The sequence below is a fragment of the Protopterus annectens genome, chromosome 17.part0, assembly GCF_019279795.1.
Source record: "Protopterus annectens isolate FY-2018-M chromosome 17.part0, PAN1.0, whole genome shotgun sequence".
NCBI lineage: Eukaryota > Metazoa > Chordata > Ceratodontiformes > Protopteridae > Protopterus > Protopterus annectens.
The window spans coordinates 498,738,207-498,758,780 of NC_056751.1; the positions used below are offsets into that span (position 1 = coordinate 498,738,207).

The 20,574-nt window shown below is 39.1% G+C and overlaps 1 protein-coding gene across 1 annotated transcript in view; it reads right to left on the reverse strand.

The window, feature by feature from the left end:
• SHANK1 (SH3 and multiple ankyrin repeat domains 1) overlaps window positions 1-20,574 on the reverse strand; it is a 3,668,399-nt gene that overhangs the window by 2,092,871 nt on the left and 1,554,954 nt on the right. The window lies entirely within an intron of this gene.

Below are 20,574 nucleotides of genomic sequence, written 5' to 3' on the forward strand. Positions count from 1 at the left end.
GCAAGGATAGCTACTGTTACAGAAGGAGTGAATACTGCAACAGTCAAGGCAAGGATAGCTACTGTTACAGAAGGAGTGAATACTGCAACAGTGAAGGCAAGGATAGCTACTGTTACAGAAGGAGTGAATACTGCAAAAGTGAAGGTAAGGATAGCTACTGTTACAGGAGTTAACACTGCAACAGTGAAGGCAAGGATAGCTACTATTACTGGTATGAATACTGCAACAGTGAAGGCAAGGATAGCTACTGTTACAGAAGGAGTGAACACTGCAACCGTAAAGGCAAGAATAGCTACTGTTACAGAAGGAGTGAATACTGCAACAGTGAAGGAAAGGATAGCTACTCTTACAGAAGGAGTGAACACTGCAACAATGAAGGCAAGGATAGTTACTGTTACAGAAGGAGTGAACACTGCAACAGCAAAGGCAAAGATAGCTACTGTTACAGAAGGAGTGAATACTGCAACAGTCAAGGCAAGGATAGCTACTTTTACAGAAGGAGTGAATGCTGCAACAGTGAAGGCAAAGATTGCTACTGTTACAGAAGGAGTGAATACTGCAACCGTGAAGGCAAGGATAGCTACTGTTACAGTAGGAGTTAATACTGCAACAGTGAAGGTAAGGATAGCTACTGTTACAGGAGTTAACACTGCAACAGAGAAGGCAAGGATTTCTACTATTACAGGAGTGAACACTGCAACAGTGAAGGCAAGGATAGCTACTGTTACAGAAGGAGTGAACACTGCAACTGCAAAGGCAAGGATAGCTACTGTTACAGAAGGAGTGAATACTGCAAAAGTGAAGGAAAGGATAGCTACTGATACAGAAGGAGTGAACACTGCAACAGTGAAGGCAAGGATAGCTACTGTTACAGAAGGAGTGAACACTGCAACAGTGAAGGTAAGGATAGCTACTGTTACAGAAGGAGTGAACACTGCAACAGCAAAGGCAAGGATAGCTACTGTTACAGAAGGAGTGAATACTGCAACAGTGAAGGAAATGATAGCTACTGTTACAGAAGGAGTGAACATTGCAAAAGTGAAGGCAATGATAGGTACTGTTACAGAAGGAGTGAACACTGCAACAGTCAAGGCAAGGATAGCTACTATTACAGAAGGAGTGAATACTGCAACAGTGAAGGCAATGATATCTACTGTTACAGAAGGAGTGAACACTGCAACAGTGAATGCAAGGATAGCTACTGTTACAGAAGGTGTGAATACTGCAACAGTCAAGGCAAGGATAGCTACTGTTACAGAAGGAGTGAACACTGCAACAGTCAAGGCAAGGATAGCTACTGTTACAGAAGGAGTGAACACTGCAACAGTCAAGGCAAGGATAGCTACTGTTACAGAAGGAGTGAACACTGCAACAGTCAAGGCAAGGATAGCTACTGTTACAGAAGGAGTGAACACTGCAACAGTCAAGGCAAGGATAGCTACTGTTACAGAAGGAGTGAATACTGCAACAGTCAAGGCAAGGATAGCTACTGTTACAGAAGGAGTGAATACTGCAACAGTGAAGGTAAGGATAGCTACTGTTACAGGAGGAGTGAACACTGCAACAGTGAAGGCAAGGATAGCTACTGTTACAGAAGGACTGAATACTGCAACAGTGAAGGCAAGGATAGCTACTGTTACAGAAGGACTGAATACTGCAACAGTGAAGGCAAGGATAGCTACTGTTACAGAAGGTGTGAATACTGCAACAGTCAAGGCAAGGATAGCCACTGTAACAGAAGGAGTGAACACTGCAACAGTGAAGGCAAGGATAGCTACTGTTACAGAAGGAGTGAATACTGCAACAGTGAAGGCAAGGATAGCTAGTGTTACAGAAGGAGTGAATACTGCAGCAGTGAAGGTAAGGATAGCTACTGTTACAGAAGGAGTGAATACTGCAACAGTGAAGGTATACAGAGGCGTGAATACTGCAACAGTGAAGGCAAGGATAGCTAGTGTTACAGAAGGAGTGAATACTGCAGCAGTGAAGGTAAGGATAGCTACTGTTACAGAAGGAGTGAATACTGCAATAGTGAAGGTAAGGATAGCTACTGTTACAGGAGTTAATACTGCAACAGTGAAGGCAAGGATAGCTAGTGTTACAGAAGGAGTGAATACTGCAGCAGTGAAGGCAAGGATAGCTACTGTTACAGAAGGAGTGAATACTGCAACAGTGAAGGAAAGGATAGCTAGTGTTACAGAAGGAGTGAATACTGCAGCAGTGAAGGCAAGGATAGCTACTGTTACAGAAGGAGTGAATACTGCAACAGTGAAGGCAAGGATAGCTACTGTTACAGAAGGAGTGAATACTGCAACAGTGAAGGTAAGGATAGTTACTGTTACAGAAGGTGTGAACACTGCAACAGTGAAGGCAAGGATAGCTACTGTTACAGACAGAAGGTGAATACTGCAACAGCAAAAAGGCAAGGATAGTTAGGATAGTTACTGTTACAGAAGGTGTGAACACTGCAACAGTGAAGGCAAGGATAGCTACTGTTACAGAAGGAGTGAGCACTGCAACAGTGAAGGCAAGGATAGTTACTGTTACAGAAGGTGTGAACACTGCAACAGTGAAGGCAAGGATAGCTACTGTTACAGAAGGAGTGAGCACTGTAACAGTGAAGGCAGGGATAGTTACTGTTACAGTAAGATTTTACACAGCTGTACTGTGTCTTTCCATATCACTGTTGCACTATGCATTACATTAAGGAGAGTACAAAATGCTCAAGAGGAAACTTAGGGGAAGATCCAGCAGAGCCCTTAAGAAAGGCATGCAGGATAGCCCTGGAAACTATATCCAACTTATAATGCTGGTAAAAGTATGCACAGAAGTCCAAGTCACTACTTCAAGGATGGAGTTGTCATCCTTTCTTTGAAAAAAGCACCAAAAGAAGCCTTAACAGAAGAAAAAAGACTTTCCCATGAAGAGAGTAACAAAAGGAAATGGGCATAGAGATGCAGGAAGAAATGGTTTGCTTAGAAACACCTAGGATGAAAGCAACAAAAAGTTGCTCAGATTTATGAACGGCTTTAGTTTTATCTAAATATTATTTCAGTTGTCTGTGGAAATCCAAGGTGTGAAGAACCTTCTCTTAAGCAGACTGCAGCAAAGGGAAAAAAAGTTGGCAAATGAATAAACTGATTAAGAGACAACTCATTAACCACCTTGGGGAGAAAAGAAAGTTTAGTGCATAGAGAGACACTGTCTCTATGCAAAGCTAAAAAAAGGAGGTACAGCCATAACAGCCTGAAGCTCAGGCACTCTTCTATCCAAAACAAGGGTCAAAAGAAGAACAGTCTTCCAAGTACAATGCTGTATGTAAGCTGAAGCTCCAGGCTCAAAAGGAGCCTGATCAATTTTTGTAAAACAAAATTAAAGGTCCCAGGAAGAAAGACAAAGCATCCTATGTGGCCTAACATAAACAACACCTTTAAAGGAATTGTTTGACCTCAAATTTAGAGTCCAAAGGAGGAGCTAAAGGCAGTCAAGCAGAAATAGCTGAAAGGTAGGCTTTAAATGAAGTGTATGCCAACCCAGCATTGGGCAATACACACAAATAAGTGATAACCAAAGGAACTTCCACAAAACGTGTATCTAGGTTACAAGCAAGACATCAAACAGAAAACCTTTTCCATTTGTATAAATAAGATTTACTGGTAGTGGATTTCCTGGCCTCCTGTAGAACCCAAAGCTTATCCTCTGAAAAGAAGGTGCCTAAAAGGGATCAAAACCCTATCACCCACAGTGTCAGCTGAAGAGTGAACAAATGGGGATGGATGAGAGGCCTATTTTGTGTGAGTAGGTCCACCCTGTGAGGCAACTTACAGTGATTGCCCTTTGCTAAGTGCAGAAGAAGAGGCAACCAATATTGTCTGGGCCAAAAGGCAGTCACCAACAAGATTTTGGGAGAGCCTTGTTCTACTTGAACAGGACCCTTGCTATGAGAGGAAGGGGAGGGAAGGAAAAAACAAACATCCCCTTCCAAAAGAGAGAGAGGACATGCACCTTCCAAGCCAGAGGACATGGGATTCTGATGCAAGAGAGAGGAAGTTGTCTTTTCAGAGGGGAGGCAAAAAGATCTACTTGAAGATTACCCCACTGGTGGACAATGTCCTGAAATACATCTCTGTGATGCATCCATTCATGAGTCTGTGTTATGGACCTAATCAGAGAGTATGACACACTGTTTTGTTTTGAAGGAATGTAAACAGCCTGAAGAGTTACCTGATACTAGACAGTCAGATCCCAAACCTAAACAGCTAGCCTGCACAAAAGGAAAGACCATGTCCACCCTTGCTGTGGTTACCTGATACTAGACAGTCAGATCCCAAACCTGAACAGCTAGCCTGCACAAAAGGAAAGACCATGTCCCCCCTTGCTTGTTGATATACCACATCACTGTGGCATTGTCTGTAAGGATTTTGAGGGGCCCTGGAAGGAATAAAGAATCAAAGGCCTTAAGGGCCAGAAGAAGAGCTGTTATCTCTTGGATAGTGATATGGACCTTCTTCTGACAAAGAGACCAAAGGCCCTGATCCTTCAGAGGGCTGGAAGAAGCTCCTCACTGCACATCTGAGGCATCTGAAAATAGTTCCTGAGAGGGGGCTGGAGGCTGAAAAGGAAGCACTGTGTTGAGGGACATTTGATGACTCCACCACTGAAGCTCTAGCTTGAGGCATGGAAGAAGAGGAACTGGAAATTCCAAATGACAAGAATGTTGAAGCCAGACTGACTTTAGAAACCACTGTAGTTTTCTCATATGAAGCCTGTCTAGAAGCCTTTATAACCTTGAGGGAAGGATGAGACTGTATAAGTACAAAGGCAGACTTGTTAGGATAATTCCTCTGAAATTTGGGAATAGGGGAAACAGAAAATGTCTTAATTTCTGCATAGCCTTACCCTTCTCATGAACAGACCTAAAAAGTTCAGCAGCTGCAGAACCAAAAGAGATGTTTATTGTCTAGAGGAGCATCCATCAGCTTGGCCTTAATATCATCAGGCAGAGGCTGAAGGCTAAGCCAAAAATAACGCCTTCACACTAGAAGAGGCATCAGCTGCATCATACCTAGATTTAATGGAATGGTGAGCTACATAAGACAAGAACCCTAACAGAGACCCAAAGCCTTCCCCTCAGAATCTGGAAGGTTTGAAATAACTTGAAAAGCCTAAGAGAGAAGAGCTAAAACATACCTAGTCATATTGGTCTGGTAATTTGCAGCCCTAAAAGCCAGAGTAGCAGCAGTGTATACCTTTTTGCCCAATCTTTCCATAGTTCTACTGTCCTTATCTGAAGTAAGCATTTTAGAAGAAGGCTGAAGCTTGTAAGGTTTGTCAGAAGAAATAGAAATAACAGAGGGGTCAGCAGAAGGACACTTATAAAGAAATTTACAATCATCAGACACCTTATAAAACCTGTCAGGTCTTTTTAGAAGCAGGGGACTAGGAATCAGGAGCCTGAAAAGCTGATGAAAATATGTCCAACAAAGGTGCAAGAACAGAAGGAACAGCAGATCTCTTAGGACACTCCATTTGGAGGAGTTCATAGTACCTCTTCTGAACATCAGAAACCTGGGTGCAACTTGAATTGGAAAATTCCATCATACCAGTGATAGTATCAAAGAAATCTCCTCAAAAGGAGAATCTGGACTAATAAGAGTCCTCCTCCTCAGGACCATTATCCAATGGAGAGGGCATCAGGGAGGAGTAGGCCAAAGACTGTTCATCAGTTTCTAAGTCCTCATTAGAAAAGTTCAGCTACCTGGATCTCTTAACATGAGTAGAGTACCAAACAGAGGCAGGAACATAGACTCCCTGAGGGCATTTCAAAGCCATGAAAGCATTCAATAACCCCTGTATAAAATCCCAAAATTCAGTCTGAGGGTTCATAGGAGCAGGGCAACATGCACTGACTTCTGCTTCTTCTTTAAAGGGATGTCTGCCCTAAACATCTTAGGAAGTTCAAACTCCTGCCAACACTCAATCATTGTAGTGAGAATCTACACCCTACCAAGACTCTGTGGAACACCCCTCAGTCCTTTAGATATTATCAGCCATGATTCCCCTGAACATCCAAAATGGACATCTGCAGAGTCTCAGAGGATGTGTGAGAAACCAGATCCATTCCAGCCTCCAAAGCAGTCTTTCCATATCACTGTTGGAGTTTTCCTTACTTAGGGATCACCTGCCAAAAGCAAAGCATTAGTTTGCAATAGGGACATGGTAGATCACATGTATGTTCCCTGCTCATGGCATAGAGCATAAATATGACTTATAGACGTACCTTCCTCAGAGCTTCTTTGCCTCCGTCCAAACACCATCTTCAATCATCAATCTGAACATTCCTTCTTCTGCACGTTACAAAGTCATTTCAGATAAGTGCCCCACTGGGGTTTTTTGCTTCTTATTATAATGTTTTCTTTTAGTTGGAATGTTGCATGTCATCCAGAAAGGGAAAATGCCAGTGCGGGAGATAGATTCCCCATAAGGACTGTCAGTGTTTGTTTTGCTTGGGTGCTTCTCACAACCATACATCATGCCCTATTTTTCAGGTGTTTGTCCATAAACTCTTTGTATTACTCTGTCCTCTTTATCCATTTACCTGAAAAAACAGTGTTTTAAATTGTTGGCGCAGGATATAATGGCAGACAAACCAGGTGATCCTCTGGGCTTTAACCAGCCTCAAGACAGTCATCTGGGGGAGGCAGTACAACAGTAGAATCTGACCTAACATTTTTGGCCTTCTTCTTAGTAGATGGATGATCCTCAGGCCGGGATAATTCTGCCATTCCACCTAAGCAAAACAAAAATTTGACTATGTTCAATCTAAATACCTGTATTACTGCTTTGCCCAAGAGTTTATGTGGTACTTCATGGAATCATCTAAAAGGTTATGTAATGCTGTGAAACTTCTCAATACTACCTGGTGTCATACTTTCAACTCACTGCAGGCATTTATATTTATCAATAAATATGATATGTATGCATACTTACATATGTTATCTAAATACCTCAGAAAATGACCACATACTAACTTGGTGGAAGCATTTCACAAGCCTGCTTACCACACAGGCCTGTCTTGTCCACTGACTCTAATACAGTGGTCAGTAAATGAGAAAGTGTGATTTTGTTCTATGCCAAACTATGAACATGTCCAATACCAATATTTCTGTTCAAAACTTGACCCAGGTAGATTATATATGGTATTTTCTGATATCAAATATAATGCTGTGAATGATATTACTGATACCCACTGTCTACCTACTACGAATCTGCAAGGAGGGAGGTTGGCATAATGGTTAAGGTGTTTACCTTACATACACAAAATTTAAGGTTTGATTCTCACATGGAGTAATTGGCTTGGCTTAAAATGGCCTGCAAGGGCAGTTAGCCTAGTAATAATCTATGAATCTTTAAAATATGTGTGCATGTATAAGTATCATAATAAATCTCTCACACAGTGTCTTTGTGTCAGAATGTTGAATGACCTTTCACATGGCCATTCACCAAACAGATGAGGCTAGGCTCCTCAGAAAAATGGGGTTACTGATATTAGAGAAATGTAAGCTATGTTCCAGATATATTATGACAAACTTAAATGTAAACATTTTTTGCAGTGGGCAAACCCACCATAAACAGTATTTGTAAAGTAAGCCTTCCATTCCCAAAAACATGTATATACCATCTACACAGTTAATAAAACCGAACAAAGTAGAAATCTCCAAAAAGAACAAAATCACTATTTCTATATATTAACTCCATAGCTGTACAAACACGAAGAAGGGAGAAATCCCCAAAAAAGAAAAGAAACCCTGATGATGCATGCTAAGCAACTGCACTGGCTATGATTTCAGCAATCACAGAGTTGAAATTCGTCAAAGTGTAGTGAGTTAGAAACTCTTCAAGTTTGTACTTGAGTGGTTGAGCAACCACTAAAGGACACATAGGGAAACCAGATTACTGTGAGAAAACTTCTATGGGCACAACAGAAATGTATAAATTCACTGGAGAAATCATCTGAAAAACCACAATCAAACCACATTGCCTGGAAATAAAAAGATTGCAGTATGAACCTCTGAACTACTGCAATTTCCATATGGGGAGCATAGTGAGACATGTGGCAAAACCTTGTGAAAATAATATGTATTAACCATTAAGGGTAATTCTCAGCAAATGAAGGGTTATGGGTCTGTATCTAATATCAGCAAAATATTATCAAAATGGCAAAATTTTAATTCAAAGCAAGATCTGATGGAAGCATTCAAATTCTGCTGGTGACAAGGCCACAGGATAAATAAAATAGTTTCAAAGGGAAGGGTTAGCTAAAATTAACATACAATTTTATGCATTGGATTATTTCCTCTTTTAATATTATCCTTAATAACTAATACTTATATTATAAATAATACTTTCATCAAAAAATTATACATATATTTTTAATCACACACACACACACACACCACACTCACACTCAGTCACAAAGAGAGAGAAAAAAACTATCTAATGGGGCCTCTGTCTATTCCAATTGCATATTCCATGAGTGCTGTTTTACACTGAGAACTTCTGACTAATGAAGCCACAAGAAATTAAAGACTCTATAAAAAGGAATATTGTTGCTCTGTTCATGTAACCCATTCTGCATGCCATTTATACAATACATATTAGCTGAAACTACAAAGTCATATTGCGTATGATAAACAGAAGTAAATGTTTTTTTTAATGTGTTTAGTTTTCTCTGTTAAAACATTTAATGCTTATGTAAAGACTCTTTTCATTTGATGTTGCATTCTAAATTGCTTTACCATGGTATTTGTTTTTGCCTTTGAGTTTTTTTAAGATTTATTTAAAACATGGAAATACTAGTAATACTGAGGATTTATTAACTATATATGTGTGTGTGTGTGTGTGTGTGTGTATATATATATATATATATATATATATATATATATATATGTATATATATGTTGTTGTTGTTGTATCTTTCGGCTTTTCCCAGTTAGGAGTCACCACAGCGGAACTCCGGCCCACTAATGATTGGTAGTTGATTTTTACGTGCCGATTTACCAGCCCTGATGCACAACCTTCAACGAAGGTATGCCCATTCACGCATGTCTCAACACAGAAAATGCTCTAGCTGAGAATCGAACCGGACAGCGTCTTACTGTGAGGCGACAACAACGCTACTGCAGCACCACCACCGAGGATATATATGTATATATATATATATATATATATATATATATATATATATATATATATATATATATATATATATATATATATATATATATATATATAGATATATACATAAATATATACATATATATATATATATATATATATATATATATATAAATATATACATATATATATATATAATCTATATGGGCCTATTTTAAATAAATGAAATGCCACTTACCCAAAACCCGTTTCACTGGGATGAGAAGACGGTTAGCACCACAACACCGATATCCCGGAACACTGACTATTCACTCCAGGTAAGTAGACTCATGCGTGTGTGTGTGTGTGTGTGTGTGTGTGTGTGTGTGTGTGTGTGTGTGTGTGTGTACATATATAGATATACATATATATACATACACATGCACACACATAAAATCTAAGGGTGTTTGGATGCTAAATGCTCATCACTTTTGATGATCTTGTTATTATTGAGTTTTCTAGTCTTAGAACTGCACTATCATGTTTTGTTTTCAAATCATTTACATTTGTTTGCCAAGAGATTTAGACCTTTTTTGTGAGTTACATAAAGATCAACAAATTTACATAAAGTGAAAACTATATATCAGTGAAACTTTGTTTTCTAATTATCAACATATGGAATGATGTCTGCTGTCTGCCAGCCTATCGAAAGTTCATGACTTTGATTATGTGAATCCTACCACTATGAACATTTAGGTGAGATTTAACACAACTAAAAGCAGCCTTCAAAACTTGCTGTTAAACATTAAATTAATTTTCCTGGGGGGGGGGCAAGCTCTGTTAACACAAAGTTATTGTGTATAAGCCCACACTGCTTATACACAATAACTTTCAGATCACTCTAGCTCCGAGAAGAGGGCATATTCTGAGATGCAGCAATTACAGAATTATATATTTCCCCATGACCATACATTAATATTCACAGTTGCAGGAATCACAATTATGTTCCTCAAACATACAACGGAAACCCTTGCAATCATGGTAGCTTTAAATAAAACAAGGCAATAAGTTAGCATAATTGTTTATTAAATAAATATTCCTGAGTATTTTTCTACTAGATTAGAAGGCCTAACAGGTATGAATGAATGAAGTGTTTTGCATATAATTATAAAATTAATAAAATGATAACTACCTATGTATTTTTTTTGTTTGTTTGTTTTAAAGAATATGGTTTTAAACTTAGTGCAGCCTGTATTGTTCCTGTTAGAAAAATTGTTACATATTTATTTTTCAGGTGGTTTGTTTATAGTGGACCTATTCAAAATGTGAAATGTGAGGGGGGGGGGGGGTTCTTTAAAACAAACAAACAAAAAAATACATAGGTGGTTATCATTTTATTCATTTTATAATTATATGTATGACACTTCATTCATTCATCCCTGTTAGGCATTGTAATCTATTAAGAGAAATACTCAGAAATATTTATTTAATAAAAGTTATGCTTAGTTTTAAATAAAACAAGGCAATTGTCTCCATCTCCTAAAAGATCCATTGACAAATGCTGTTTGATTTGCTTATCAACCAATAAGTGGAGAAGCCAACACAACCGCTTAGAGTGATAACAAACTTTAATCGTCAGTAACAAGGTTAAGCGCTTTCATCCCTCAAATTAGGGACTTCATTGGAATAGTTTTCTCATTCCAGACCCAGCCCTCTGAATAACAAGCAGAAACAGATAAAGACAAATATTTCCTTTTCATGTGTATATGTACGTTATTCAGAGGGCTGGATCTGGAATGAGAAAACTGTTCCGATGAAGTCCCTAATTTGAGGGATGAAAGCACTTAACCTTGTTACTGACGATTAAAGTTTGTTATCCTTCTAAGTGGTTGTGTTGGCTTCTCCACTTATTGGTTATTTAGTTGTGCCATTTTTGGTTCTCCTTGATTTGCTTATCACACAGCACAAGCAAATCAAACAGCAGTTGTCAATGGATCTTTTAGAAGATGGAGGCATTGTCATATGATAAATCAGGAGAGCTACAGACAACAACAAAGCTATTTTCTTAGTAGGAAGATCCATAGAACATCTGACAGTGTGATGTGTTTATTATTACTGTAGTCCATTACCTGGTACTGACTTACTACTTACTTCTTATACATTTATTTAAAAATTAGCGTACACAAACTTTTTATATTTTCAGCATTGTTGTCTTACCTGTAATGTCTCCAAAAAGACATTGATTTTCCATTTGTCCACAAAAAGTTTGATAATTCCAGAAACTGAATCGTGAGAACTGCAATTTGTCAAAGCAATATACTCCATTAAATTTGACATTTCAGGGCTAAACCTTCATTCATTGTAACTTGTATTTCTCTTTATATTTTCTTCTTTTAAAGCCGTATATGTTTATTTATTGTTCTATACTTTGAATTTGTTTTTATTTTGTATAACTATAGATGAACTAAATTTAAACTTTATGGTTTATTTATAGAATGTTAGCGCGTGATAATGGAATTTAATTTTTTATAAACATAAATCAGTTTCCCTTGTCACTGAACAATTCATAAGTATTTACTGTTGTTTGCAAGTAAAGATATCATGGCATGTGATCTCTCAGTGTAGATGATGTATGATTATTAACAAATTGCTTTAATCCACCTAATAGCATTGCACAATTTCATTGTTACTTATGGAAATGTCAAAATATTGAGTGCCATGTCACGGAACATCCGGAGGCTAGTATGTAGTCAAAGCCCTGTGGTTGCACCATTATGTAAAGTTTGCCTTCAACAGTCCTTAACCTTTATGCTGAGCACATATCTATTTATGGCAACATCTCAGATCACAAAATCAAGAAAAGAACAGAAAATTATTTACAATATTTTTCGTGTTCGCACTTGTTTCAGAATTTTTTGCCCACAACTTTTCATTGTAGCATTCACTTTATAATGTAGAAAATGGCAGTTGCAACATCTCTTACATTAAATAAAATAAAATAAGACATTGTTTGCATGCAAAGAATACTTTAAAGGATAAACTGAAACAGTCAGTATCACAGCCTCCATATTCAAGTGTTAGCCAAACTTTAGTAGTAGTAATGAAACAAAACACATTTTTTTTCAGTTCACTGCAGCAAAAGACATCTTATCTGATTGCATTTCACTTAACTCCTGCCTTAGGGCTTGCTTTGTTTACATTCTCCAAGATTTGTGCACATACAACTGATAGCTGTTACATCATTGGTGGGTATAGAAGTCCTCATTTCTTGTTTCAATTTTTAAAATTTAATCATGCGCTCACTAAGCCTGATTCTTTGGGCATAGTGTTCTCCTACAGCATAGTGTATTTGGCCCTGTTATACTGCCATTTAACAACAAGAATGTATATGAAATTTGAACGTCTTGTTGTTTACTTCATTACTGCAGCATTTATGATCTCATGATTTTACACAGAGAAAATGCATGTGCAGAACTGTTTAATTCTCATTCTGAGGCAAGACTCCTGTCTCTGTGGAAGTTAGCCATGTTACTGATTGCCCTCAAATAAACAGACTACTACTCCAGATTCTGAAGACTGGCAGCACCATGATTCAGCTGAAAGATCACTGCTTTATAGTTTCAGGGCTAGGGTTCAATTCTCACTGCTGGTTACTATATTTAAATAAGCAAACAAACAAGGCAAACTACTTAGAAGAATGGAGTGTTGGGTAATTGTGTGAATCTGATTTTTTTTAATAATGTCTGACTTTTCCTGCTTCAAATTTGTGCGGTTGACCACTACAGACAGATATCTGTGAAGAAATTATCTCTTCACAGTATCCTAGAGTTCTATCCTGCAATTGTATTCAATGAAAAATGTGGCAGTGAAGCGCTCCCCACTCACTTGAAAAAGGCAGGCTATCAGTCAGGCTATTTACTTCTCCATGTCCCAACAGGTCATATAACATCTGAGCCACACTGCTGTATGAATCCTATTCCTTGGTGGTGTCAGCAGTCTCAAGGCTACCTCACTTGCTGACATCACTAATCAACATCTATTTCATAGTTCATACAAAATGTGAGTCTCATTTGTTGTTGATGTATAAATGCATGAAGGAACAGCTGCAAAACTACTTTTGTGGCACATGAGGTAACTGTCTCTAAAAGGGATTCTGGCAATAGATTAACAGATTAATATATGCTTCTTAACAAAGATCTACTGAGGTAAAATGCACTTAATATGTTAAGTGACAAAATATCAAAATAACAAAGTCCTTTATTAAAACATGGGGGGGGGGCATGGTGGCTGCTTGATTTATTGTTCCACTGTGGGAAGTCAGAACTCTTTGCACTTTGGGGGTCATCATGCTGTACTTCATTTTTGTTTCTTCTCTTGTTTCTGCAATGTTAAAAGACTGCTTTAGGCTACTGCAATTTTTTTTTCAAATAATGAAATCTTCACGACTGAGCAGCAAGCATTTGCTATCACTAGAACAACTTGAAACTTCACACCCAACATGGACATCTTTTGGTAGGTGTACAACAAAAGGCCAAGATTAAGCAAAAACTGAAGGACAACTTTGTTAATGCAAGTGTTTATAGATAACAGTAAATTAAAAGTATGTACTGCCCCAAGCAAGATGATATTGATAATGTCCGATCAAGAAGCAGTGTTTTTTTGAAATAGTCCTCATTATTAAATTTAATTATCTCCAGGACACTTTAAATGCAGTAGTGGACCACACAAAAGTATTGTTACCCAAGTCCAAGTTGGATAACTTCAAAAATACTTATATGACATGTAATCACATTCCTGGATTAGTTATCAAAAGAGTCTTCAGAGTTTTACTCCCATAACTAGCAAGAATACCTCCATATCCTACTATACTTAAGTTCTTCTGCTATGCATACAAACAAAAGACTATGACAGACTTGAATGAAAGTAAATTCAAATAGCTTGGGTCATGGGTCACATATACCTACAGTATTTGCAAGCAGTGCACAGTGATGAAAAGTCATTGCTTCTGCAGTGTTTAAGTAACTGTCTACCATAAGCCATACATGAAATATAAACCATCTCTTGATAATGCAAATTGCACCATGGTCTTTTTACAGGTAGCACTGTAGTAAGACAGTACCTTGAACCATGCTTTTATAAAAGAAATGCATCAGGGTCTGATACTCCTCCAGCAAACCAAGACATAAAAAGGATCAGGAAAGTCTGCTGATACTCATAGGTCATATGGTCAGGATGACATTTTTAGTGCTTCTGCTATGCATATGATCCTAGATCCAAAAAGTACAATATCCAAGGAAACTTCCTATTCACCAACTATTTCCATTACTTACAGGCAACCACTCTCAGTCTCTGTCATTGGAAAAAAATCTGAGATGGACATTATAGGCACAGTAAGCAAAATGTATATATGTTTGTGTTTATTTATTTCCATTTATTGCCCTGAAAAGTTATATTTGGAAAATGTTCCGGAAAAGACCTACAGAGGAAATCTCCAATGAGAATTTTAAGTAATTAGTATAACCATATTTACCACTATATTTAAAGCAATACATACAATTGTTAGTTCTGACAATACTCCATAAGGTAAGAGATTTGTGTACATATATTTTAACTAGGCTGCATAAGACACTGCTGAAAAGAAAGCTTTGAATAATGGGAAGATTAAGGTATCTCCCCTGTGACTCTGCTTTCATTGGAAATCTGTCCCACCATGAACTCCTAGGAGTCAGGAACTTTCTGGATTGATGCATAATAATCAGTACTCATACCCAGCAGTGATAGCGCCCCAGTACTTAGAGAGATGTTTTCCCTCATTTTTCTTGGATTAGAATCTCTACCATTTTCTTTCTGATAACTTTGAAGTACCCTAAAACATATTGCTATGACATGTTTAACTGATAAATGCAATATCTTAAATTCCACTGCCAAGTATACCTATTTCTTGCTTTAATTAAAATGCTCCAGCTTGATGTTGCTTTCACAGGAGAAAATAAATGGGAGAGAGTAATACAAATATCTATTTTGCTTTATGAAAATGTGTAAAGGTTTGAAATGCTACCTTTTCTTTGAAAAAGGTCTTTTTTTAATAAATATCGGTTTGCATATTGCAAAAGGTGTGTAAGGACACACAGGGTATATTTGTTATTTGCAGATGAAAAATTCCTTCAAGGGACATATGTAGACTCAGCAAAGATGACTCAACTTCCTTTCCTTCAGGCCTTGTCTCAGGTTATATGTTCTGCAAAGGTATCATGTCCACTGTTGTAGATTAACATTTTAACACTAAAATCAGTTCTTCTAAGCACAGGTCACTGCCCTTAACTGAATATCACCTTTAAAAGAAAAACAAGTGCTGAAGCATGTAATAGTATAAAATGGCCTCAATATCACATGGCATATAATTTATAGCCCAGTGACCCTAGCTTCACATTCATTTTATGCACATCCAATTCAAAATTAAAAATAAATCACTTTTTAGTTTTTATTTCAGTTCTGCAAACATGGATAGGGTTGACTGCATATCCTGTCATTTTCCAGACACTGGCCATCACTCAGTTTTAGTAGAATAGCCTTTCCATGGTCTCTGAATGCTGGAGTACTGAGGATGATCATTGCTGGAGCCTTCCTGTGTCCTGAAAGAGTGCTTTTCAAACTATCTGGAGATATACAGAGCTGAGTATATTTTTCTGGCACTTCAGAGTTGTGTACTGGTAATTGTTGTTTGACTAATTTGATATAATTGCTGGATGACTTCAGAGTTGTGCACTGTTATTTTTGCTTCACTGTATAGCTTTTCAGATCTCTGCTGAAGGTGTTTTCCCCCCTCCCCTGATTTCTCTGTGTCTTAAGTTGGTATAACTGGTTTTACATCCTGTGTGTTATCTGACCATCTCAAGGATTACTTGCATAAAATTAGACCCTTTTAGTAAAAAAGTCTGCATATCATTGCTGGAGCCTTCCTGTGTCCTGACAGAGTGCTCTTCAAACTATCTGGAGATATACAGAGCTGAGTATATTTTTCTGGCACTTCAGAGTTGTGTACTGGTAATTGTTGTTTGACTAATTTTATATCATTGCTGGCAGACTTCAGAGTTGTGAACTGTTATTTTTGTTTCACTGTATAGTTTTTCAGATCTCTGCTGAAGGTGTTTTCCCTCCTCCCCTTATTTCTCTGTGTCTTAAGTTGGTATAACTCCTGTGTTATCTGACCATCTCAAGGATTACTTGCATAAAATTAGACCCTCAGTAAAAAAGTCTGCATATCATTGCTGGAGCCTTCCTGTGTCCTGAAAGAGTGTTCTTCAAACTATCTGGAGATATACAGAGCTGAGTATATTTTTCTGGCACTTCAGAGTTGTGTACTGGTAATTGTTGTTTGACTAATTTTATATCATTGCTGGCTGACTTCAGAGTTGTGCACTGTTATTTTTGCTTCACTGTATAATTTTTCAGATCTCTGCTGAAGGTGTTGGTTTTCCCATACCCACCTTCCCTTTTCCTATGCTGCTGTTTAAATTTGGAGGCTTTTGCAGTTGCACTGTAGATATGATCTGGGACACTACCCCCAGTCCCATCTCATTACCTCATTCTACCAAATAGACTCCTTCTGCATTGTTTTTAGTCACTTTTAATTTAATTGCATTTTTTAAACTGTTTGGCCTAACATTGCTACATACTCAAGTGTGCTAGCTTGCACTGCATTTGAATTGCTTTGACTGCTGTTTTAGCTACTTTTCTGTATATATATATATATATATATATATATATATATATATATATATATATTTATATAAATACCTTCCCTCTAACTAGTGTAGTCCAGATTCAGATTTGCTGTATCCCGGACTGTATATAAGCTTCTGAGCCCCCCCCAAGCTTTCTGTGTTGGAGGGAAGCCTTCTAGCTTATCAGTGGGAGTGGTAACCTACCTACCACATAAGGAGTGGTTCTGACCCAGAAATTGTAGTTATTGGACGTTTGGGTAGTTTTTCCATCTCTCTCAACTTTCTGATTTAAAAGCCCACATTTGCACTTGTTTCCCCCTTTCCTATAACTAGTTTAGTCCAGATACAGATTCTTACTTTTAGCAATTGAATTTGCTTATTCATGATCAGCACTTGTTCAGAACTTGTAAGCACTAAATAACCTACTAATTACTACAGCACTCGACATTCCTCATTACCTAGAGGAAAACAGTTTTGGTACTTACTTTCCTCACTTGCTTAGAGAAAAACAGCTCTTGTAGTCACTTTCCTCACTTATCTAGAGGAAAATAGTATTTTTATTCAGGCATGTCCAAGGGTCAGCTCCCAGTGTTCTCTCCTGTCTATCTGATGAATCTGGGCATCTTGGGGCAAGGTAGAAATTGCCTCATGTACACAGACAAACTTGACAGTCAAGAGGAGAAGGTAAACACTTGCACCACACCACACTCATCACATAGTCTCACTAAATCTACACCACCAAAATCCACACATAGAAACACAAAAACATTCACGGAGGCTCTCAATAATAATCTGCTCAAGCAACAGAGACCTTCAAAGCAGAAATGCAAGCAACCTCCACCCCACAACACAACCCAAATGACACATAGCCCGCAGACTCAGTGTGCCACTCAACCACAGCCAATAAGGCAAAACAATGTACCCAACACACTAGTCATAGGCGACTCTATAGTCAGGCACACTGATGTCCCACTCACCAGGCTAAACAAGTAGAAGGTTACTGTCAGTTGCTTGTCGGGTGCCTGGATCCGCCACATAACCCACGCACTCAGGTCACTCCACAACAAATACAAATATGACTCTGTCATTGTCCATGTTCGTGTGAACGACCTGAGATGTACCTCCCTGGACTACATGAAAAGAGACATGGAAGAGCTCTCCGATCTTGTAGCCCAAGGCAGGTATGACCCTAGCCCTGAGTAGTTCTGCCATCACCCAGAATGATGCTGCAGTACAAGGACAAAATGATTGACTTCAACAATTGGCTAAGCTTCTGGTGCCATTTTAAATGGATCCAGTATCTGTCTCCCTGGGATGACATGGTCGACAGACCATGATGCTTTGCCAGAGATGGCCTGCACCTCTCACCCCAGGGATTCTGGATAATGGCTAAGGTTCTTGCTGCCCCTATAGTGCCTTTTTTAGGCAAGGTTCAAATGACAAATTCACCACCGTAACAGGAACAGGCAAGAAACAAGTGAGGGTGATGCTACTCAATGCTAGAAGTCTAAATCTCAAAATGCACTCACTCGAGGCACTCCTTAAAATGGAGAACATCAATATTTGTGCAGTGACTGAGACCTGATTCAAGGCTCCAGAGAGCACCCCTGCACTACCAGGCTATAACTCACACCACACTTTTCGCCATGTAATCTGGACTGGAACACCAAAGGTGGAGGTGTGTCCATATTCATTAAGGCTATCCACACCTCCAGGCTAGTTGCTCAGCATAATGCAGCCGAGGTTATCCAAGTGCAACTAACTCTGGGCAAAACTGCAATCCAAATTGTAGCTTGTTACAGATCACCCACCATGCCCCAGGACTCCCACTCCTCTTTTCTGGATGTACTGGAAAATATTAGGGTTCAACCAAACACCCTAATAATGGGTGATTTCAACTACCCCACCATTAACTGGGAAAACTACTCATGTATCAACTCCTTCGCTCAATGCTTTCTGGAATTCATAAACTCCAGTGCCCTGGATCAACTTATCCACACCCCCACCAGGGGCAACAATATCCTAGATCTAGTCATTACCAATATGAGTGACCAGTGTTCCACACCTGAAGTCAACTCCTCATTGGTCCGATCCGAACATAAGCTAATTACTCTAGATATCCACATCCTGCCTCCACCCCCACTAAGGAAACCATGGTAAAAAATTTCTCCAAAGCCAACTTCATGCTCCTTAAGACAGAAGTGGTGAACTTCATGACACCCATGCAGATGGACAATACAGTTACGACTACTGAATCCTACACAATTGCACTTTATAAGCACTTACATGAGTGCATGGATCGTGCTATCCCAAACAGAACCAAGACGCTATCCTCCATAAAAAGGAAGCCAATCTGGTGGTCTCCTGCCATAAACAAACTGTACAACAGAAGGAAGAAACTCTTGCAAAAGAGAGTAAAATCCCATGAGTGGAGGAGCTCCCTGGTCAGTCGCAGTCAGAAGCTGCGATCCCTGATAAAATCCTCCAAAGCTAGTTATGAAAACAAAATCGCCACTGATTCTGAAGACAACACTCAGATCTGCTCTGAGTTACAGCACAATGGCACTAAATATACAGACCCAACTGATATTGCCAACATCCTGGCAGATAGGTTCAGTGCTTACTTTATCCCCCTCTCACCCCCTAAAGAGCCCATCTCTATACCAGAAGAATGCAAAGTTCCTGTAATCACGGCTGCACAGGTAAAAACCACACTCTCCAAAGCCAAGAACACAGCATCCATGGGACCTGACAACATCCCAGGCTGCGTTCTACACGAACTACAGAACAAACTGGCACCCCACCTAAGTACCATGTTCAGTCATAGTCTCACCTCAGGCTTTGTGTCTGCTGAATGGTGCACAGCAATGGTTATCCCACTCCACAAGGGGGGAGCCACCACGGACCCCGGGAACTACCGCCCCATTAGCCTGACGAGCCTGGTCTGCAAGGTCATGGAACGTATCATCATGGAACTCATAAACAAAGACATTGGTAATCTCCAAACTCTGGATCCCACCCAGTTCGGGTTTGTAAAAGGCAGATCATGTCTCCTAAACCTGATAGACACCTTTGAAGCAGTCACCAAAGCCGTAGACAAAGGTAAGGTGGTTCACACAGCCTATCTAGATCTTGCCAAGGGTTTTGACACCATCCCCCACTCTGCAATTATAGATAAACTCACTAAACTAGGTATAAATCCCTATGACACAAGATGGGTTGCCAACTGGCTCACTGACAGAACCCACAATGTGAAAGTAGCAGACTCCAAATCCGACTTTAGACCAGTGACAAGTGGAGTACCACAGGGTTCAGTCCTGGGTCCTCTCCTGTTTGGTATCTACTTCTCTGAATTACAGGCGAACACAGAAGGTCTTTGGCTAATGAAGTTCGCAGATGACTGCAAACTAGGAGCCATAATAGAAACTCCTAATGATGTGGACATCCTACAAAAGGGCCTCACTGAGACAGATGCCTGGTGTTAAAGCCATGGTCTCAAGCTCAATGCCAAAAAGTGCATTGTCATCCCCTTTGGTAAAAACTCTGTACCCATGAACTACAACATAGGCGGTAGTATACTTAACACCGAAAGTGTGATAAGAGACCATGAGACACAGGTGGACAGTAGTCTCTCCTTTGATAATCACATCGCCACAGTAGTCAGGAAATCCTTCTATGTGGCACACTTCATCAC